Consider the following 23,189-nt stretch of genomic DNA (forward strand, 5'->3'; position numbering starts at 1 on the left):
GGAGTTTTTCATTCTATACTGCAATTTATGAAGGGTACCCTGTGAAAATACGAGTTTTGACGAGAAGGGATGGACATATAAGGTCAGCAGGCTTGGGGAATTTGACCTTATGATTAAAGCTGTGGGTTCAGCAGCATCAGAACCTGATCAGTATCAGTTGACTCCGATATATTTTGAAAATTAACTTCGGGATTTAGAGTCAGACATGTTACAGTTGCACTATGGGGTACTTAATTAAAAAATAGAAAAACAATCAATGTTCCTGGATCTGTTATCGAGAACAACACCTGCACAAGAGCTGCGCAGGAAAAATCAAATGTGGTCTGGGAAGAGACTCTTTTCAGAAGAGCGGCGCTCCTCACAGGAGGAAAAAAAAATATATTTTTGTGAAACTGATTTTTCTCCTTTGGGGAATTCAAATCCGTAGACAGATGTGACCTTGTGGCACAACGGTAGTGCGTCTGACTCCCGATCAGAAGGTTGTGTGTTCAAATCATATCAGAGTCAGCTCACAGTTTTTCAGGTTCTGCTGGTCCTGAACAGAGAATTCACACCATGCAGTTGAGCTCTGTGTGTACACCACATAGATAATCTAAACAAAATAGAGCTCACACAGCGAATACCCTTGAACAAAATAAAAAAGGCACAGTTCACATCTGCTAAACATCACGTCCGACTTCAGAGACAGCTACATCAGAAAATGAAATGGAATCCTGGAAGTTTCAGGCAACCTTTTTTAATACAGGTTCAAGCAAACCTGCTAGGGAGTTTCAGGACACTTTTGTTTTATTAAAAAAGTGTCTGAAGCCTGAAGTGAATGTAATTTAAAAAAAAAACACTATTGGGCATTAGCTGGTGCTTTTTGTAACGATTTGCTATTTCATGCTGGAAAAAAAAAGGAAACAGACCCAACGTTTGCTTTCAGGTGCAGTTCATTACATAATAGACATCTATTACTGCGGATTCTGAATAAAGTTTACACGGGCCAGGTAGAAATCGAACCTACAATCTTATGATTCGAAATCAGACTCGTTATTTATTAAACCTCTGGTATATCACATAACCTGAATTGCACCATAGTATGCGCACCTCTGCTACTAGTAATACACCGCCCTGTCTAAAATTTCAAAGTGAGAAACAGGTGATTTCTACATTTTTGTAAGTTTTAAAATATAATCTCTTTAAATCAGACAAAGGGTTTATGATTTAGAATTCAAAAAACACTGTTTTCTTCCACAATGCCGAGAAATGATCAAATCTTTCACTCTACTTCACTCTTGTAGTAAAGCAGACCTCGACGGGTCTAATAAAACTGGTAATCAAAAGAAAGTTACAATTTGTATGGTATTATGCTCAATATCCCTCGATATTGAAGGTCAGATGAGGAATTTGAAGAAACTATCAAAGAAACAACGGCAATAGCAGAGGGTGTTGATTTTGAACCAGTGTTTGCACCTCATTAATCCATCAGTCTTCGCTTGACAGACTTCCTCAAGATATTCGGTGTTCTATACAAAAAATCGACAATTAAGCGCAAATGTGGCAAGAGGCAAAGACTGCGGTAGAGGAGGAATAAACTCCACACGATGACTGTATGTATACGTCTGTCTAATATTCGGCCCCTGCAGGGGCATCATATTCGCTGAACTGCCTGCCAGCGTGTGTACGGGCTTATAATTCAAGAATATCAATGGTCAGACGCTTACAACGGGTGTTTGTGTTTGTATTATTCAGAGAATTGAAAAAACATTTTCAAAACTACAGCTCAAATGAAATTAAAAAAAAGTCTGTTTGTCTCTTTGGTGTAACAACTGTGCCAAAACTATTCAGATACATCAGAATAGCATCAGAATGTAACTAGATTGTATTGGATTTTAGGAAATGTATTTTTGCGCATTTCCCTATACGATCAGAATACCTTCCTGTTTTCACCGTGTTTATTGTTTCTGCCTATGATCTCGGAAAGAAAGACCCATATCTGTTCACCGAAATATTTCAGGAGTTTGCTGTGGTTTGAGAGGAGTGTATGAAGGTAATGAAGGAGGGAGGACACGCGCATTCCACATGGGGAGCGCAGAGCAATGAGCCGCGCCTGCAGCTCTCCGAGTCTTTTCTTACATAACCTCTGAACCTGGAAACACAGCGTCTCCAGCCCATTTTGGAGATTTACAGTTCAGAAAATGGCTGTCTCCAGCAGAAACTGATCTTTCTGCTTTAGTTAATGTTTGGTTATTGTGGGGGTTTAGCGCTTGTATCTCTCTTCTCTTACTCAACACTATTTACTGCAAAGTATATAAATAGAAGCTAAAATGCAGCTAAAATACTTCAGTAAGGCCGAGCAGATAGGAAAGTTTAATAAAAATGTTCTATGATCTATGTTCTAGTTGTCCATATATTTTTAACTCTCTGTTCGAGCTCTGATTTAATCCTCTCGGCTCCTGCCGTAGGGCTACAGGCTGATTTCACAATGCCACATTTAATGAAATACAGGGGAAACCGCAAGGAAAACAATGTTTTAATACATCTTCTTCTGGATTTATATTTCGGTCTTTCACCTTTGAATGCATACCTTGACCGTAAATCTTTACTCGATTACAGGCACCCCAAACAGTTCTTAAGGGAGAAATCGAAGCCTATTTGACTTTGTGCTAATCACATTGAAGTATTCACGAAGCATTTCCCTGCCCATCATGTGCCCGCAAGCCGGTTTCTCCGTTTTCTTCTTTCTGTCGTTGTCAGCGAGCACAAGAAGACAGGAAAAATGCAGGAGAGGGAAAAGCTGTCAGGAGTGGGATTTGAACCCATGCCTCTAATCAGAGACCAGAACACCCAAGCAATGGAAAGACAGGAGTCCTTGAGTCTGGCACCTTAGACCACTCGGCCATCCTGACAAGGTATGTAAGCTGGTGTGTTAAAAGCACCAGTAGTTCACAAAACTGAGAAATGCTTTGCTGGAGAAGCGCCACGTTGCCTAATGTTGCCTAAACGGATCACGGAAATCAAATATTCGGATCGATTTAGAGTGTGCTTTACAGCCTTTGTGTAATATTTTAAATTGTTTTAAAAAAGTGTGTACTGTGTACTACGTTTAGGACTAGTTAGTGTGGTAGAATATGGAGATCATCTCCAGCTCTGAGCTCAACTGCAACAACAAGTTGTACTGAACAAAGTCAGAGTTCAGCTGAACCTTTGCTCAGTGTGGTGCTCAGGACTCAGGAGTATTGTTGTGGTTCTAATTAGCACGAACTGCAGGGGCTCTGAATCAGAACATTTCAATTTATCTGTTCAGTAAGTTAAAATGCAGGACACATTAAAATCGGATTATTACTGTGTCTCTGTCCCGTTTGTATATAACCGAATGTTTAAAAGATACCAGTAAGGACACACAACTACTAATGCGGTACTTATTGGAAATAGTCCCAAAACAAGTACGTCCGGCAGCTGGTAGACCCCTGTAATAATTTTGCAGTGACACTTTGAAGATTTACACTCTATTTAAATATTAATTTACTAAATTTCAGTTCTCTTTTCTCACACTCCCTGGCATAACTGAACTCTCACTCTCACATACTAAAGGCTTTACATGCATTAGCTGTGATACAGATTCTAATAAAGACAGAATGAAACTGTCTCATGGTGATCCTCTTCTCGATCTAAATGAAATGTTTAATATGATCCCTCGAGAAAGAAAGGAGTCAATTTCCGCCTGGAATGATTGATGCTCCATCAAACATTTTGTAATATCTCCGGAAGTTTATACAGTAGAATCCTGGTTTGTGGCTTAAATTCAAGGTAAACAAGACTAAGGAAACAAGTTGGAAACGATGTCGATCTGGGATTTAAATCATCCGGAACATTTCACTACATTGGGCAGTATGTGCCAGAGAGCAACTCCCGACATCTGTTGATAGCTCAGTTGGTAGAGCAGAGGACTGTAGTGGAAACAAGAGGCCATCTTTAGGTCGCTGGTTTGACTCTGGCTCAAAGGAAGGTGCGCTTTGTGTATTTCAGTTAAAATAGCTAATCTTTTTTTCACTCAGACTTTGATCAAAAGCTCAATAAATGACGAAGCAGAGGCTCTTGTTCCGAATTCAGCTCACGTCTGATTGTCTTGTTTTGGCCAAGATCTGATCTTTGAATTCAGGGACTACTCTGTCTACTTTGTACAGTAATTCAAAAGTAGATACAAATGTCACATTTTTATTGTAGATATAAAGGTGTTCTCTGTTTTCAAAGGATAGGTACTTAATTGGCTTTATGATTTGGTTTTGATTTTGTATCGTTGTATTATTAAGTTTGTGCTTTTTGTGTTTTTAACATATTGTGAACTTATTTTTGAAACAAATGCTTACAAAGGCAGACATGGCACACATCTGTTTATACCATCGGTGAATTGTATATTTTTATTAAGTAGAAGCTACTGCGCACTTCATGCAAGCTGTTGTGTGAAAGAAAATTCATATGTTCATAGGAAGGCAGAATAAAATCCAGAACTGTGTTGGCGATATCGATAAATAGGGCTCATGTTCACAACAAAACTTTACTGTATAAAAAGTTAAAATTCGTAAATATATATATTTTTTTATTATGCAAAGTGTCTGTTAAACTATTCATGAAGGATTTTTAGACAAAAAAACACACCATTATATGAGAAAATATATTTACTATATCTGCATTTAACTCACTTTTTAACAATTTCAATTTCAAGGCCGATATAAATTGTTGCCCTGCTTTTTTGTCATAAATACACAAGCTTGTTATGTCTTGTGTCAGAAATAAACTGCATGAAATTTGCTAAAGCAACAAAAAGTAAGCGCCACAAAGAAGACAGACATTTGCGTTTATAGTGCAATGTTATCTCGAGCCTTTAAAATTACTTTAAATGCAATTTGTTTTTCTCTGTGGCTCTAAGGCTTTGTCATTTACTGTAGTTATTCAGGAGAACATTATGTTAATCGTATAGATGAAACGTTTAATATATTCAGGTGGGTAGCTACGTCAGCATGCGTATCTGCAAAGGAACAAGTAATATTGTAGGTTTATTCCATGCTGAAAAGAGAAGAGAGAAAACAAACCTGAAGAAGGTTTCACAGCTGAAACGTTGTGTTTTCTCTCTTCTCTTTTCAGCATGGAATAAACCTATTACTTGTTCCTTTAATATATTGTTCGGTTTGACTCAAAATGCTTTACTACTACAAGAGAGGATTATAGTATGGAGGATGAGACAAATTTATGATTTCTTGGAAGAAAATGTTTTTTCTTTGCATTCGAAATGAATCGAAACTTTAGCGCGACACACAAACCCTTTGTCTTTTTTAAAGATATAATATTTTTAAACAGACAGTATAGAAAACGTTTTTTTTTACTAAGCAATTTTGGCCGGGGGCGATGCATTACTAGTAGTGGCGCTGAGGTCACTATGGTGCAGTTGAGCACCGTAAGATTAGGGCCAGTGACGTAATGTATAACGCATCTGACTTCGGATCAGAAGATTGTAGGTTTGACTCCTGCCTGGCTCATGTTGCTTTTTTAACACGGTACTGTCTGAAGATCAGCTCCTGCTCTGAGCTCAATAGCAATGCAAAACTGCGTAACAAAGCTGGCGAGCAGCTGAACTTGTGCTCAGTAGTCAGTACGGTGCTGAGGGTTCAGTACTGGCGTTGTTCTAATTAGCACGAACTGCAATGGCTCTGAATCTGACCATTTCTATGGAAGCCCGTTTCCGCCAGGGAGTAAAAATAAAAACGCGCTATGGTATCTCAGAATTCCAACTTAGTAACTGAGAATTGCAACTTAAAAACTCAGAATTCCGACTTTATATCTCCTAATTGCGACTTTATATCTCATATTTGGGACTTCAAAATAACCCATATTTCATCGTCTGTCCTTTTGTTATTGTAACGGATTCGGGTTCCAGGGCTTGTGTCCTTGCCGCTCCCACCCTAGTTCGTGCCTCACTGCATTGGCTCGAACCCAGGCCTTGCCAGCTGAGCTAAAGAAGAGTTTCTTTTTTAAGTAAAAAAGGACATACAATGGAAATATTTAAAAAGTATAAGTTTCAGCTTTTATAATTGTGAATTTTTCTGGATGTGAAGTGTCTATTTCTGTATCTTATTTCATATTCTGTCTTCGTTTTTGTATTTCTGGTGTTTAAATTAAAAAAAAATTAAAAGCCCACCGTCCACTATTCCATCCGTGTACTATGGAAGCCTCACTACCGGAAATGGGATTCCATAAAAAGCCTCACTACCATACAAATTAGTGTAATTAATTTGATTTTTATCAGGGCACTGCACAAGACAAGTCTTCAGGCTTATAGATCCTATGATCTTGTACGATTCATCAATATAGTGTAACGGAACGGCAAACATACAATTTGTAGTTCAGGTGGGTAGCTGCGTCAGCATGCGTAGGCTGCAAAGGAACAAGTAATAGGTTTATTCCATGCTGAAAAAAAGAAGAAAGAAAATATGTTTTGCCAAAACGTACCAGTAAACTTTACATTAACAATACCAGCCAACGATACATTATCATTTCACACCGGTTCTACAGGAATCTACAGCGGAGCCCTGAGTTGACTCCCAGAATCCCACTGTGCCCATAGAATTCCACATCACCCATCACTCCTGCACACAGTCCGCTGAGAGCGCCTGTCCATAACTACTGGATTGAGAATGGGATCAAATAATTCCCCATTTTCTTAATTCTACATCAAAGGACTGTTAAAGGTCTATTTGAAGGCATCGATTCGTATTCTTAAACCAGATGAACGACTGGAATAAGTTAATATTACTTATAAATAGTCGTGCTACAATACTCCAGTTGAAGGCACGCTTCTAGCTTTGTGGTACTCTGGTGCGTCACAAATTTATGTTTGAATTTCTGTGGATGAACTACTACTATAGGTGTACCCTCGCTCACTTTCTTTAGCGACAGTCGTTGCTCTTCATCTGAGTGATGTATTTGCCTGTTTTTCAGTTCACTTCCCTTCAAGGAATATTCACCTCAGAGCTCTCTTTCACAGACTGCAGGCGCTATGTTTGTTAACAGGTGTTACAGTGATGACATCTTTCTGTATGATCAGGACAGGAGCTGCAGGTCCACTGTGTTGTGGCTGCAGTACAATTTTAGCTTATTATTATAATACTTTTTAACAGCGACAGATTCTTAAGATCACGAGGTGTTTACGATATTATTTCAGAATTAAGATGCTACTACATTCGGAACTGTCCCATAGGATTCAGTGTTCCATCAGTTTGGCACTAAACTGCTTAGTCTATTGCAGGAATTGTACTTAGTCCTGTCCTGTAGTGTCCTCTAGAGAGCAGCAGCTGTTTCCTTGGGCTCATTGCAATTGGGAACATTGTGATTACTGAGCAGGGGACTAAAGTCAGCAGATGAGCGAGTTGCAAATCGGTATTAATCTGGCGTACAGAGCTGCATGCTAATCTCTGAATCATCTCCAGTTAATGTGATGCTGTTTTTACCTTGCAATTGACCCAATCTGACTACTTGCACCAACAACCCTGTTATTACAAATAAACTTCTTGTGTACCTACCGTGATACATAAGTTAGGTGGAGAGGTTTGGCAGCCCATATTCAGTCAAAGGTGTGTGTGCAGATCACTGTGATATACAGGCATCAACAAACTGACATACAATATTAAATGTTTAACTGATAAAACCCAAATGAACCAAACCTGAATAAATTAGTGGTGGAAAGAAGTCTTTTTATATAGCAAAAGGTCTCTGAGCCTTTGGTAAGAACTATGGGTATATAACCCGTTGTCCTCAATATTAGAAATGAATCCTTGAGCACTGCTGTTGTACCAACGGTCCTCAAAAGTGCTGCCATTACCCCCGTCCCATAAAAGCCTAACATTACCCTTTCTTGCATAAACTGTAGAACGTGCCTTCACATTTCAGTTGCAGTTTAATCTATTATCACCCTACTCCCCACTTCAAAACCTTCGCTCTTCTAATTCTGGTCTCCTAACTGTCCCCCAAGCCCGTCTACACTGTATGGGTGACAGGGCCTTCTCCTGTTATGTCCCCAGGCTCTGGAACTCTCTGCCCAAGGATAGCAGAGTCACCTTCCCTAAACTCCTTCAACTTCAGACTCAACACCTTGTTCTGTAGAAGAGCCTTTACTGAACTGGTTCCATTCTTTACCCCTCTGCTTCTACTTTCCTTAGTACCACCATCCATGGTCTCCTCTGTCTATTGGAATTGTTTTATCCTGTGTATTCTTATTGTAATTCTGTCAAGTGCTTTGAGAAGCCACCTTTGGAACCATTATATAAAATAGTTTATCCTAAATCCTTGAAGCTTTAATAGGGCAGTGCAGTAGGGCTAAAAATTGACAGTGTTAGTGGGCCAGCAGGATTTGTGCAAATTATAGGTAGTCACAAAGGAAGACTAGGATTCACTTGAAATCCATGACATGGGACACTGAAACAGTGGAGAGGCTTTGTGTAGAAAGCGTTCAGTCTCAATCTACACAGTCTGTGCTGCTGGTAGAGGTGGTTGTGAACACCTGTCTTCCCAGTCAAGTACTGGGATCTCCAGTCTCAATCCTAATACTTCCCATGACTTCCCATGACTGTCCCATGACTGTCCAATAGCACTACTGTGAAACCAACACCCATAAGACAAGACCTCTGAGATTCTAACTGCACCATTATTCACTGATGTTCGTGCACCAGTATTGTTCCTCTACTAAGGAAGGGAAGGCCTACTTTACACCAAGCCCCTGTTGACAATTCCTTCCTTGTGTTTCTTTTAGTGAGTTTGTGCAGCCTAGAATAGGAGACCAGATCTCACTCTTACTGGTCACTACAGTCACTACAGTAGCAACTCACACTCCATAAGCACTACCCCTCTCGGAAACGGGAGGATTTCCAGTATATTGAACACCTCTGTCTCTCCCCCAGTAAAGAGTGTCACACTGCCCTGCCCAAGGAATAGTGCGGCCATCTTCCCCCAGTACAATGCTTTATTACTCCAGACATTTTCAGTCCTCATTGGCAGCAATACGGGAAGCATTCTTGAAAGGGGAACCCCCTACAAATTACTTCCATTGATTAATGGGTCTCACTTCCCTTGAATTCCTCCACCCCATTCAAGCCTATAAACCATAAAGCAACAAGGGCAAGCAGAAGGGTCTTTCACAGCTTTATTGAGATGTTGCCATTACAAGGCAAGTGGAGGCAGGAGAGTCACAAGGGCCAGGCTGGAGCCTTCACTCAGGCACCTGGGGAGGAAGAAGGAGAACAATCCAGCTGCACTGCAGGACACCACCCCAACAGGAGCTCCTCCTGCCAGACCCTACCTGTCCACTGGCCAACATCTCCAAAGTCCTCTGCTCCCTCCACATCCTCACTGGTGCTCTCAGCATCTTCACTGGAGCTCTGAGGGTCTCCTTCCTCATCCTCAGTCCAGTCAGCTCCCACATCCAGAGGACCCTCTACTGGTGCCACAGCCACCCGACTACTGGTCACCAGGCTCCTGGTACCTGTGGACAAGCAGCACCCAGGAGTGAGGGATCCTCTATACCCAGAGTCCCACAGTGATGCTACTCATCTAAACAGTCCCTTTGTCCAGCATGGGATCATTCCTCAGTTGTCCAAGCATGGTTGTCTCTTGGGCAGAGATGCATCCACAAGGGATAGAGAACCAGACCCACCTTCATTCCGACTGCCAGCACACCTGGAGTCACAGCAGGCACAGACCTCATGGTCACCATACAGCTCCTCCCACCTGGAGGAGAGGAGGACAGGTGAGGCCTCCACCTGGCATGTCCCAGAGCACCCTCAGCAGGCTCCTTGCAGAAGTACCTCTTCACCTCCCTGTTGTAGGTGTAGGACTTGGTCCCTGGTGTTGCTTTAGCAGGAGCCACTGCCATGACACAGTGCATGTACAGCTCAGTCACTTCATGCTGCAAGAGGGAAAGTCACAGCATTAAGGGATCAAGGCCAATAGAGGGACAGAGAAGGACCTTCTGCCATCAGTGAAGGCAAGCTGGCAGCTCTAGGCACTACAGCTGCCACAGTCTGGTTCACATCTAGATCATGGATGGAAAAGCAGACCATGGATCAGTAGAGCAGGAAGGCTGAGCAGCCTTTGAGAGCAGTACCTTCCTGGACAGCTTCTTCTGGAAGAGGAAGGCATCAATTGCGAAGCAAAGCACATCCTTCTGCTTGGAGGGGACAAACCTGGACAGGCAGCCATCTGCCTTGCTGTCCACCATGCACCTGGGGACAAGGACAAGGATGAACCCCTGCAGGCTCTCAGGGCTCCTGCCCACCTCCCCTCCAAGAAGGGGCCGTACCCCAAGTTGTCGATCACAGGGAAACAGGGCTGCGAGTGCTGGTCTGGTTTCTCCGTTCCATAACACGAGTGTATGTACAGCCTCTGCTCCGCTGTGGCAAAGTAGGCAGTGGCCTGGAAGTACATGGGCTGACCAAGGAAATACTCATCCTTGGGAGAGAGCCGGACCCAGTGGGCTGGAGAGAGAGGCAGCATTACACCTGCACACAGCACCCCCTGCAGGCAGGAGGAGCCACTTGCTCAAGGAGCTTACAGTTGGTGGTGAGCAGGACAAAGCTGTGCTTGTTCTTCAGGTCCTTGAAGAAGATCCTTCTCCTGGCCCACGTGGGGACATAGCCAACCTTGTAGGAGTAGTGGAACCTGCAGGACAGAGGGGATGAGGGGCTTCTGGACACTTTCCCAGCAGCAGAGCCCTGCCTACCTGTTGTAGGAGCACTTGACCAGCACAGAGAAGGGAATGAAGCGATGCACAGGTGCACTGGAGGAGGGCGGGGCATAGCAGAGAGTGTTGGAGTACACCAGGCAGCCCTGGACAACCTGCAGGGTCACAGAGGAAGGGATATTCCCAGGAAAGGCAACCCTGACACTAGCCCTACAGCTCACATCGATACACTGCCTGTAGATGAAGACCCGCTTACCGATCGCTCGGTGCCGCACTCGTGAAGCCCGTAAATGAAGTAGAAGTAACTGCGTGTGGTTCGGCTGACGCTGCAGTTGCCCAAGGTCACCTCCGATGGCCGACAGCTGAAGCCAAACAGTAGCCGACTGACCCTCACGTACATCCTGCTGGAGTCGCACCACACAGCCACTCCTCGGTTGCCCCCGATGGCCGGGCGAGCCGGCTGCCGCCCTCGCTGGGGAGGAAACAGGACACTCTTGATGTAGGCGGGTAAGGGGCGGCTGCCGGCTTCGGGCTTCATCTTCTCCTTGTCGAAGTAGGGCGAGTACGCGTCTCTGGATACGGGAAGGCGATGAAAGTCGGGAGCCAAGGACTGCAAATTGTTCTCGCTTGCAGACAGGTCTTCGGAGGGCGCATCTGCCAGGTTCAAGTCCTCCGACTGGGCTGCGTCTTCGAGAGCCGGGAGGTCTGCCTGGAGCGCTAATTCCCGAGAGTCCCAGCCAGCCGGCCCGGCGGAGATCAGTGCGGGGAGCCCGGCCCCTGCGCACAGGCACAGCACAAAGAGAAACGAGCGCATTGCCAAATTGACGTCCCGCTAAACTACTACAGAAGTAAGACAAATAAACCACCAAACTGTGTTGAAGCAAGAGAGCATAAAGTGTGAACGCGGTGACTAGGTTTTTATACTAGCAGGACTATGCTACAACACACATGGTCACACTACCGCTCAATCAACACAATCAATTACATACAGAGACCCGGATTGTTCTCAGCGTCTAATTAGAACCTGCTTCCAGTCTGACTCCGTGAAGCCGCCTGAACACTTTCCCGTGTGTATCCGACCTCAGCGGAGGAGTTCCACGCAATTTAGACAGAATTAAATCACCCACACATGCCATATTAAAATGTGTAATACAAGCATTTCTTTGCTTCCCAGTAAAGAAATACTGATCAGCTTTTGACATGATCTGATAATAATTTGTCTGATTTTCCAGAGATTTCTTTTGCTTGCACTGAGAACCAATGGAAGCCCGTTTCTGCCAGGGAGTAAAAAAAACGCACTATGGTATCTCAGAATTGTGACCTAAAAACTCAGAATTTTGACTTTATATCTCACATTTGCGACTTGTAATGGGCTATTTCTAAGTTGCAAATGTGAGATATAAAGTCGGAGTTGTGAGTTACTTAGTCGGAATTCTGCGATACCATAGCACGTTTTTTTGTAACTCCCTGGCGGAAACGGGCTTTCATACATTTCAATTAGTCTGATCAGTGCAGGACAAGTTAATGTAGAATCATTACTATGTCTGTCTCTTGTTTGTATATAAATGAATGTCTTTGACAACTTAATGTTAGCTTTTAATTTAGTTTTACGATGTAGGTCACGCGTTAACATATACACATATCCTCCCTGGGCCACTTGCCCGCTTCTCTCACTAAACCAGCATTCCGTCTCTTTACAGCTATCTGTTCCAAGACCAGGCTTTCTAACCACCTTCTATTCCTTTACAGATGTCGTCAACATAATATCATCCCTAAAGGATTTCGCCTTAAATTTAATACCTTTTCTTTTGACTCTGATACCACCCAGAGTAACACTCAGAGACTTCTAAAACAATTTTCTAGGAAACTAATGCTCTCTACCATTTTCTCCCTCAAAAAACAGATTATCCTTTCCGACAACAACATCAAAGAGGCTAAGGAATTTCTACGGCTGACAGCTCCACATCATCTTCCCTTCATAATTTACCTCATTAGATCTCTCAACTCTAAACTCGACCAGTTTCTCACTACAGAGAAGGACAAAAAACTCAGTCATCTTCTACAGAAGAAAACCATCAACACCCCGAACACCCTCACCAACCCTAACCTTGTTGTCACCATACCTTCTGTAGCGGTGAGGCTTAATAATAAGGCAGAATTAAGTGTTTCTGAGCTTTCCCAAATTAGGCCTCATTTCTCTGTTCATCTCTGTGGTGCAGCCACAGAGAAACCATTCATGCAAGGTGATTTAAGGTCCAAGGACAGCTCCCAAAGGGGGATGCACTTAGCTAAGCCTGGCTATCATGATCAATGGTCACCCATTGGCGCCTATCTGTCTAGGGAGTGCGAGTTGGACATCTGGATTGCATTCCTAAGTGTCAGGACTAAGTGACTCATATCTCACCTTGATCAACCAATCAGGGACCGGTAGGGCCGAGTAACCCACGTGGGACTCTGATGCCCATGGAACTTTCAGCCAATCAATGAGCTGAAGTTCCTCCAGGTAAAAACAGGCAACACAGAGAGCCTGGGAGATTCAGATTCAGATTCAGATTCAGATTCAACAATTCTAACGGGAATTCAAAGGAGAATCCCAAGGGCAGGACATTCTCGCAGCGCGCCTCCTGACCATCCTGAGACTCAGCCCGGACAACCACGGAACGGCCAGTGTGTCCGAGTGCCAGAACTTTCCTTTGTTCTAAGAGTCTAGAGTGGAGGTTGCCAGAGAGTAACCAGCAGCAGGCCTCGTGAACAGGTCGGAACTGTGGACAGCTGAATTACTATTCAGAACTAGCTCTTCATCAGGAACGAACCGGTCCTCTTCCTGACTTGCTGGGACCCACAGTCATCTTTTCTCCTGTGCACAAACTTTGCTAGTTAAAGCCAACAATGAGCATCAGCAGCGCACCGTCGCAAGCCGCACAGCACAGCCTGGCACGGAGCCAGAGAGCGCGGATTGGACAGCAACAGCCTGCAACTGTTTCTTTGTGCCCGCAGGAGATCTGAATCCCCAAAGATTGGATGAGTATTCAACTTCAATGCATTACAGCTCGAGAATTCAATTGTTATCCCAACCAGTTGATATCAATTTAATTCCTAAGAGTTATGTACTTGTTTGAGTATCTAATGTAGAAGTTGTAACCAAGTTCACTTTACGAAACGGTCTTAATGAATGATATACTGAACGTATTTCCTCTTGATGTGTAACTCTTTGTAACTGATTGAATATATAACGTTTGTATTCTGATAACCCTCTCGCTAAGATCTGTTAGGTTTATATGCATATTCTATGTATTAATAAATGTATCCTCGTGTATTAGTACCTGTGTGTGCGCGTTGTTTGAGTTATGTCGCATGGTTGGATTCTAAAGCCATCAAAAGAATCAACTTTGTGATTTACTGCTACAATTAATAATTGTCTCAGTAAATGCCCAAACCCTACAGAACTGGTGCCTTCAGAGAGCCACTATGATTACATATTTGGCGTCCCTGAACCGGCATAATCTACACTTCTGACCTTTCCCTTTCACAGGATGAGCGATCCCTCCTCAGCAAAGGGCTCAGTTTTGTACCAGTTCCCAGGAAACTGGACATCACCCAGACCAATGTCGACCTTAACCGCTTTTACCGCAGGATCCTTCTCAGAGCACATTTTGCCGACAATTTCTCTTCACAGGCAGCTGATAACAACCCGGTTATTGATGTCATTAACAACATTAATCCCAAACAGAGCTGTTGGACTCCCTCCTCTGGCCGTTTTCCACCAGTTGATTATTTCATCAACCAATGCACTAATCAAGCTCCCAAGGCACTCCCTATACCCAGTAAACATAGATCTAACCTCGCCCAAGGAGAAAATCAGGCGCTCCAGTCTCTCCGCAACAGGGATGATATTGTCATCAAACCAGCGGACAAAGGAGGTGCTGTTGTGTGCTGTTGTGTGGCGTAAGGATCTACAGTGCCTTGCGAAAGTATTCGGCCCCCTTGAACTTTTCAACCTTTTGCCACATTTCAGGCTTCAAACATAAAGATATAATTTTTTTATTTTATGTGAAGAATCACCAACAAGTGGGACACAATTGTGAAGTGGAACGAAATCTATTGGATTTTTGAAACTTTTTTAACTAATAAAAAAATGAAAAGTGGGGCGTGCAAAATTATTCGGCCCCTTTACTTTCAGTGCAGCAAACTCACTCCAGAAGTTCAGCGAGGATCTCTGAATGATCCAATGTTGTCCTAAATGACTGATGGTGATAAATAGAATCCACCTGTGTGTAATCAAGTCTCTGTATAAATGCACCTGCTCTGTGATAGTCTCAAGGTTCTGTTGAAAGCGCAGAGAGCATCATGAAGACCAAGGAACACACCAGGCAGGTCCGTAATACTGTTGTGGAGAAGTTTAAAGCCGGATTTGGATACAAAAAGATTTCCCAAGCTTCAAACATCCCAAGGAGCACTGTGCAAGCGATCATCTTGAAATGGAAGGAGTATCAGACCACTGCAAATCTACCAAGACCTGGCCGTCCCTCTAAACTTTCAGCTCAGACAAGGAGAAGACTGATCAGAGATGCAGCCAAGAGGCCCATGATCACTCTGGATGAACTGCAGAGAACTACAGCTGAGGTGGGAGAGTCTGTCCATAGGACAACAATCAGTCTTACACTGCACAAATCTGGCCTTTATGGAAGAGTGGCAAGAAGAAAGCCATTTCTCAAAGATATCCATAAAAAGTCTCGTCTAAAGTTTGCCACAAGCCACCTGGGAGACACAAGAAGGTGCTCTGGTCAGATGAAACCAAAATCGAACTTTTTGGCCACAATGCAAAACGATATGTTTGGCGTAAAAGCAACACAGCTCATCACCCTCAACACACCATCCCCACTGTCAAACATGGTGGTGGCAGCATCATGGTTTGGGCCTGCTTTTCTTCAGCAGGGACAGGGAAGATGGTTAAAATTGAAGGGAAGATGGATGCAGCCAAATACAGGACCATTCTGGATGAAAACCTGTTGGAGTCTGCAAAAGACCTGAAACTGGGACGGAGATTTATCTTCCAACAAGACAATGATCCCAAACATACAGCATAATCTACAAAGGAATGGTTCACAAATAAACGTATCCAGGTGTTTGAATGGCCAAGTCAAAGTCCAGACCTGAATCCAATCGAGAATCTGTGGAAAGAGCTGAAAACTGCTGTTCACAAACGCTCTCCATCCAACCTCACTGAGCTCGAGCTGTTTTGCAAGGAAGAATGGGCAAGAATTTCAGTCTCTCGATGTGCAAAACTGATAGAGACATACCCCAAGCGACTTGCAGCTGTAATCGCAGCAAAAAGTGGCTCTACAAAGTATTAACGCAAGGGGGCCGAATAATTTTGCACGCCCCACTTTTCATTTTTTTATTAGTTAAAAAAGTTTCAAAAATCCAATAGATTTCGTTCCACTTCACAATTGTGTCCCACTTGTTGGTGATTCTTCACATAAAATAAAAAATTTATATCTTTATGTTTGAAGCCTGAAATGTGGCAAAAGGTTGAAAAGTTCAAGGGGGCCGAATACTTTCGCAAGGCACTGTATATATCTTTGAAGCCTCTAAACAACTAACTGACACTTCTGCCTACCTCCCTCTCCAACAGGACCCTACCACTGACTACCAAAAGGAAGTGGTATCCACCATTTCCCTTCTTATCAGCAGTAACGAGCTCCCCCAGGAACATCCATCATGGAACATCCACAGGTATCTCAATTTTACCTCCTCCCCAAAATCCACAAACCGGACACCCCTGGACGCCCCATCGTATCAGCATGTAACTGTCCAACTACTTACATCTCAGCCTTTCTCGACAGCCTCATGAGACCGCTGGTTGAAGATCTTCCCTCATACATCAAAGACACCAACCACACGCTCCAACTTTTTAATGATTTCCAATTTCAGGGTACCGAATGCTACATTTTTACCATGGACATCACATCTCTGTACACCGTCATTCCCCATAATGACGGCCTTATAGCCCTCAAGCACACGCAGGACAAACGCACAGTGCTTGAATTGGTCCTCACACTGAACGCATTCTCTTTCAATAATCTTTTTTACCAACAGGTCAGTGGAGTTGCCATGGGCACCAGAATGGGACCCAGCTATGCCAACATTTTTGTCAGCTGGGTAGAAGAACGCTTCTTCGCTTCCTACACTGGCTATGTCCCTGACCTCTACAAACGATATATTGATGACTGCGTCGGTGCCGCCACATGCTCCAACGATCAGCTTGACATTCTTCCTGCACCATTTCACCAACTTCCACCCGTCCCTCAAATATACGGTTAACATATCTTCCACCACTCTTCCGTTTCTAGACATCCACTTGTCTATCAACTACCCCCGACTGTCCACTTCAGTTTATTACAAACCCACGGATTCACACAGCTACCTCCTGTACAGCTCATTTCACCCCAACCACACTAAAAACTCTCTTCCTTTTTCACAATTCCTTAGGTTACGACGATTATGCAGCGACGACATCGACTTCGAGAACGAAGCCCTCGAAATGTACTCATTTTTCATCAACAGAGGATACCCCAGCAGTGTGATTGACAAGGCCCTTGCCCGAGCCAAAAACACCATCAACCATCAACCCGATCAGGAACTCCCGCCGTAAAAATTGCATTCCTTTGGTGCTTCCTTACCACCCTAACACACTTCCTATCCCCAGGACCATTAACCAGAACTTTTCCATCGTACAGGATGATCCCTCCATCCTTTTAAATTTTCTCCATTCATTGGAAGTTTCATTTCACACCTCTCTGCACCCATTCTGACTTCAAACCTCTTGATTGGCCTCTCTTTCTGTCCCCTGCTCCCGCCTCTCACTCCTCCTCTCTCCCAGCCTTAGTTCTCCCGCTACTTTACCTTTGCCTACTGCCCTGTCTCTCTCACACCTGAAGAAGGCTCCACAGCCGAAACGTTGTGTTCTCCCTCTTCTTTTTTTCAGAATGGAATAAACCTATTACTTGACACTGATTTATGCAGAGAGTAGCGGGGGTGGGATGTCAGGGCCATACGACACTTCTTTACGTAGAGAGTGGCAGGTGTGCAATGTCAGGGCCTGACAACACTGCTTAACGCAGAGAGTGGAGGGGTGGGTCTCAGGGCCATATGACAGTGCTTAACGCAGTGAGTGGCGAGGCTGGGATGTCAGGGCTATACGACAGTGCTTTACGCAGAGTGGAGGGGGCGGGATGTCAGGGCCTGACAACACTGCTTAACGCAGAGAGTGGAGGGGTGGGTGTCAGGGCCATATGACAGTGCTTTAGGCAGAAGGTGGCGGGGGTAGGATGTCAGTGCCATATGACACTGCTTTACACAGAGAGTGGCGGGGGTGGGATGTCAGGGCCTGACAACACAGCTTAACGCAGAGAGTGGAGGGGTGGGTGTCAGGGCCATACGACACTTCTTTACGTAGAGAGTGGTGGCGGTGGGATGTCAGGGCTTGACGTTACTGCTTTATGCAAAGAATGGAGGGATGGGTGACAGGGCTATATGACTGTACTTTCCGCAGAGAGTGGTGGGGGTGTGATGTCAGGGCCATACAACAGTGCTTTACAAAGAGAGTGGCGGGGGAGGGATTTCAGGGCCTTACAACACAGCTTAACGCAGAGAGTGGAGGGCTGGGTGTCAGGGCCATACGACACTGCTTTACGTAGAGAGTGGCGGGGGTGGGATGTCAGGGCTTGACGACACTGCTTTCTGCAGATAGTAGAGGGGTGGGTGTCAGGGCTATACGACAGTGCTTTCCGCAGAGAGTGGTGGGGGTGTGATGTCAGAGCCATACGACACTTCTTTACGCAGGGAGTGGCAGGGGTGGGATGTCAGGGCCTGACGATACTGCTTTACGAAGATAGTGGCGGGGGTGGGATGTCAGGGCCATACGACAGTGCTTTACGCAGAGAGTGGAGGGGGTGGAATGTCAGGGCTTGACGTCACTGCTTTAAGCACAGGGTGGACGGGTGGGTGTCAGGGCCATACGACACTTCTTTGCGTAGAGAGTGGCGGGAGTTGGATGTCAGGGCCTGGCGATACTACTTTACGCAGTTAGTGGCGGGGGTGGGATGTCAGGGCTTGATGACACTGCTTTATGCAAAGAATGGAGGGGTGGGTGTCAGGGCTATATGACTGTGCTTTCCGCAGAGAGTGGTGGGGGTGTGATGTAAGGGCCATACAACAGTGCTTTACACAGAGAGTGGAGGGGTGGGTGTCAGGGCCATACGACACTTCTTTACGTAGACAGTGGCGGGGGTGGGAGGTCAGGGCTTGATGACACTGCTTTATTCAAAGAGAGGAGGGGTGGGTGTCAGGGCTTTATGACAGTGCTTTCCGCAGAGAGTTGTGGGGGTCGGATGTCAGGGCCATATGACACTGTTTACACGGAGAATGGCGGAGGTGGGGTGTCAGGGCCTGACAACACAGCTTTACGCAGAGAGTGGAGGGATGGGTGTCAGGGCCATACGACAGTGCTTGACATAGAGAGTGGTGGGGGTGTGATGTCAGGGCCATACGACATTTCTTTACGCAGGGAGTGGCAGGGGTGGGATGTCAGGGCCTGACGATACTACTTTACGCAGTTAGTGGCGGGGGTGGGATGTCGGGGCTTGACGACACTGCTTTATTCAATGATTGGAGGGGTGGGTGTCAGGGCTATACGACAGTGCTTTACACAGAGAGTGGTGGGGGTGGGATGTCAGGGCCATATGACACTGCTTTACACAGAGAGTGGCGGGGTTGGGATGTCAGGGCCTGACAACACAGCTTAACGCAGAGAGTGGAGGGGTGGGTGTCAGGGCCATACGACACTTCTTTAGGCAGAGAGTGACAGGAGTGGGATGTCAGGGCCTGACGAGACTGCATTCTGCAGAGAGTTGAGGGGAAGGTGTCACTTCTTTATGCAGAGAGTGGCAGGGGTGGGTTGTCAGGGCCTGACGATACTGCTTTATACAGAGAGTGGCGAGGGTGGGATGTCAGAGCCTGACAAAACAGCTTAACGCAGAGAGTTGAGGGGTGGGTGTCAGGGCCATACGACACTTCTTTAGGCAGAGAGTGGCAGGGGTGGGATGTCAGGGCCTGACGAGACTGCATTCTGCAGAGAGTTGAGGGGAAGGTGTCACTTCTTTATGCAGAGAGTGGCAGGGGTGGGATGTCAGGGCCGTAAGACACTGCTTTATGCTGAGAGTGGCGGGGGTGGGATGTCAGGGCCAAACGACATTGCTTTACACAGCGAGTGGCGGGGGTGGGATGTCAGGGCCTGAAGGTACTGCTTTACGCAGATAGTGGCGGGGGTGGGATGTTAGGGCTTGACGACACTACTTTAAGCAGAGAGTGGCGGGGGTGGGTGTCAGGGCCATACGACACTTCTTTACGTAGAGAGTGGCGGGGGTGGGATGTAAGGGCCTGACGATACTTCTTTACGCAGAGAGTGGCGGGGGTGGGATGTCAGGGCCTGAAGATACTGCTTTTCGCAGAGAGCGGTGGAGGTGGGATGTCATGGTTATACGACAGTGCTTTCCACTGAGAGTGGTGGGGGTGGGATGTCATGGCCATAAGACACTGCTTTATGCAGAGAGTTGAGGGATTGATGTCAGGGCCATACAACAGTGCTCCAATCAGGCCTCTGCTTGAATTTGTACTCCTCCTCTCTCTCCCTACCTCTACCTCTCCCTCTCTCTACCTCTCTCCCTACCTCTCCCTTTTCCCCTCCCTACCTCTCTTCCTACCTCTACCTCTCCCTCTCTGTGGGGCCAGCAGGGGGTGCTCACCCTGCGGTCTGTGTGGGTCCTATTGCCCCAGTATAGTGATGGGGGACACGATCTGGCCCACCAGCGACGAGCAGGTTACCAGATCTAGACAAAGGGGGCGACTCTTAGTCGTATGAGCTTAGTCACACATCGCAGCGATTAAAAAAACAAAACAAACATATTATGTCTGTTACTAATGACTTTTTTTTCCTACATTGAAAGTCTCTTTCCCGGGTGATTTTCTAGCGCGACTGGGCCTCTTCATTTCTCCTCGGTGTCTCGTCGCGGGCGGATTTGAAACAGACCACAGAACCTGCCGCTGCAGTGCTCTCAGTTAGGGGCTCTCATCCTGCATCACCAATCTTCCACAGGAGGGACGGAGCTGGATTTCTGTCTGGAAAATAAACTCCAGAGTGAGAGAGAGAGAGCAGAGAGGGGTAGGGAGAGGTAGAGAGAGGAGGTGGAGGGAGAGGGATGTCAGGGCTTGACGACACTGCTTTCTGTCGTATGGCCGCACCAACCCCGGTTCGAATCCGGGTCATGGCAGAATAGGGGCCTCTGCTATTACTGCTTTTACTGCTTGCACTAATGAAGGCAAAAAAAAGCCAATCGATGTGAACGAATGGCGCTTTACAGAGGAGTACTGCCTGAATGGATCGTTGATGAACGACAGAGGCCACTCCGACCTCTTCTCGGTTTTCATCTATGACTTAATAAGGATCTTCTTCACATTCGCCCATGCAGGGGAAGCCAGTTACACCAAAGCCAACGCAGGAAAGTGCATTTCAAGCAGAGACCAGGAGGGACTTGTTTACACCGAGAGTGGGCGGAGAATGGAACAATGCGCCCAGCCCTGTTGCTGGAGCCGATTCTTGATGAGATCTTGGGCTCACTAAGAGGCCCCCGCTGGATGCTAATCTTTCTGTTGTTCTTGCAGGTCCTGCGCTGCTTTTGAGCTGACAGAGCTCGTCCTGGTCTGTCGGCACAGCCCAATTGCAAATGATCGGCTCCGCGTACAGAAGGAACGTGCGTTTGGTACAAGACTGCATGAAGGCACCGGAAATACATTGGCAACAAATGACCGGTCGCTCAAGACCTCTGTGAAGTACAGGAGTGTGCAAAACAAGGCTGTTTCTGCCCAGTCTCGAACCGGGGACTTTTCAGGTGTTAGGCTGATGTGACAGCCGCTACGCTACGGAAACCTGCAAGGACTGCTTCTCATGTCTCACTTGCGTTTCAGGCTGAGAAAGGGAAGCGTCACTTTAGGAAGGGGGAGCTGCAGAGAGGAACAGAGGGCTTAATGAAACAAAACGCTGAAACCCGGGATTGAACCAGGGACCTTTAAATCTTCAGTCTAACACTCTCCACATCCACCTGCTCCAGCCTTCCTGTGTTGCGGCATGAGCGCACCAAGAGGAGCGGGAGAGTGTTGCAGGAACGTCACTCAGAAGGAAAGCCACCCAGGTGCGCCCTCTGAGCTCTGTCCAGCGCATCTTCCTCGCATGGACTTCTGCCTGCGACGGGCAGGAAACAATTAGCAAGAACAGAACAACACCCCACGGGTGTCTCATGACCACACCTTAGGTTGTGAAAGGTGCAGGTGTGAGGGGTTGCCGGGCTACTTTGGAGCAGAGCTTGGGCGTTGGGGGGGCGGGAAAGCAGACAAAGAGGTGACACTTCAAGGTCTGCACGATCACAGCTCTCCGCCGCCCCAGGCTTCCGCTCGATAAGCTACTGGACACACCCGCCCCTCCTCAGACAGACCGTGGAAAAGCCCTTGAGTGGGAGGGCTCTCTCTTCCTCCCAGGAGCTCTCGGACACGACGCACAGACAGGGCGCAGGGAGACGTCGCCTGCAAACACGGCTCCAGGCAGGACTCCACTCCGCAGGAGCCGCAGAGCAGCGGAGATGAGGGCAGCTTAGCTCCTGTGCAGAGACCTGAGCTGTTGTTGCTGTGGATGCTGTCTTTTCTGTTCTCGGGGTAGGACATCAGGAAGCACATTGAAGCGCTGCGACATGCACTATACAGATCCCGCCACTACTGGGCCCGATTTCCCCGGAACGAAACTGGGCGGAAACAGGCCCGTTTCGTTTGTTGTCACGCACACTGTTTGGGGATTCGCCTAGCGCTGTGATCGAACAGACCCACTCACCTCTTAGTGTGGCGGGATCTGCACAGTGGATGTCGCAGCATATCCTGCTTTCACTTCAATGCATGTCCTGATGTACCCTGGTCTCCCGCGTGACAGGTGGGGATACTTGCCACTATACTAACGAGGAAGACATCGCTCTCTGCTTAGTGTGTAAAACACTTACTTGCAGCATTGTGGGTGCTGTGGTTTAAATGCTATTGGTTTGTGAACAGAATACCCCTGTCCAAGTACATTGTGCCACATTAAATAAACAAAAAGAGAGATTCAGAACGCAAAGCTGTGTCAGTGTTCTGTGTAAAAAATCGGTTTGAACATCATGGGAGCTTTTTTTAATAAGCTGCTGAGTAAAGAATATTTTAATCTTCCTGCTGTCAGTAGTATTGTGCATAGTTGACTCTTACCTGAATGAAAACAGGACGCAAAGGAAGGGTTTCAGAATTCAGACAAAGCTTTATTCCCGTGCTTACAGTCTGGGTAATTGGAGACTGCGCTGTTATGCTTCCTATGGTCATATACGGGTTTTTCGCATGAAGCCGTATT

The 23,189-nt window shown here is 46.0% G+C and overlaps 1 protein-coding gene and 2 non-coding genes across 3 annotated transcripts in view; 2 read left to right on the top strand and 1 right to left on the bottom strand.

The window, feature by feature from the left end:
- LOC138243427 (scavenger receptor cysteine-rich type 1 protein M130-like) overlaps window positions 1–23,189 on the top strand; it is a 359,441-nt gene that overhangs the window by 235,936 nt on the left and 100,316 nt on the right. The window lies entirely within an intron of this gene.
- On the top strand, window positions 436–507 carry trnag-ccc (transfer RNA glycine (anticodon CCC)). Its single transcript has one exon. It is a non-coding gene; the product is annotated as a tRNA-Gly (tRNA).
- trnal-caa (transfer RNA leucine (anticodon CAA)) lies at window positions 2,781–2,891 on the bottom strand. Its single transcript has 2 exons — window positions 2,854–2,891; window positions 2,781–2,826 (listed from the first exon to the last, which is right to left on the bottom strand). It is a non-coding gene; the product is annotated as a tRNA-Leu (tRNA).

This window comes from Lepisosteus oculatus, chromosome 14 (assembly GCF_040954835.1).
Source record: "Lepisosteus oculatus isolate fLepOcu1 chromosome 14, fLepOcu1.hap2, whole genome shotgun sequence".
NCBI classification, from domain to species: domain Eukaryota; kingdom Metazoa; phylum Chordata; class Actinopteri; order Semionotiformes; family Lepisosteidae; genus Lepisosteus; species Lepisosteus oculatus.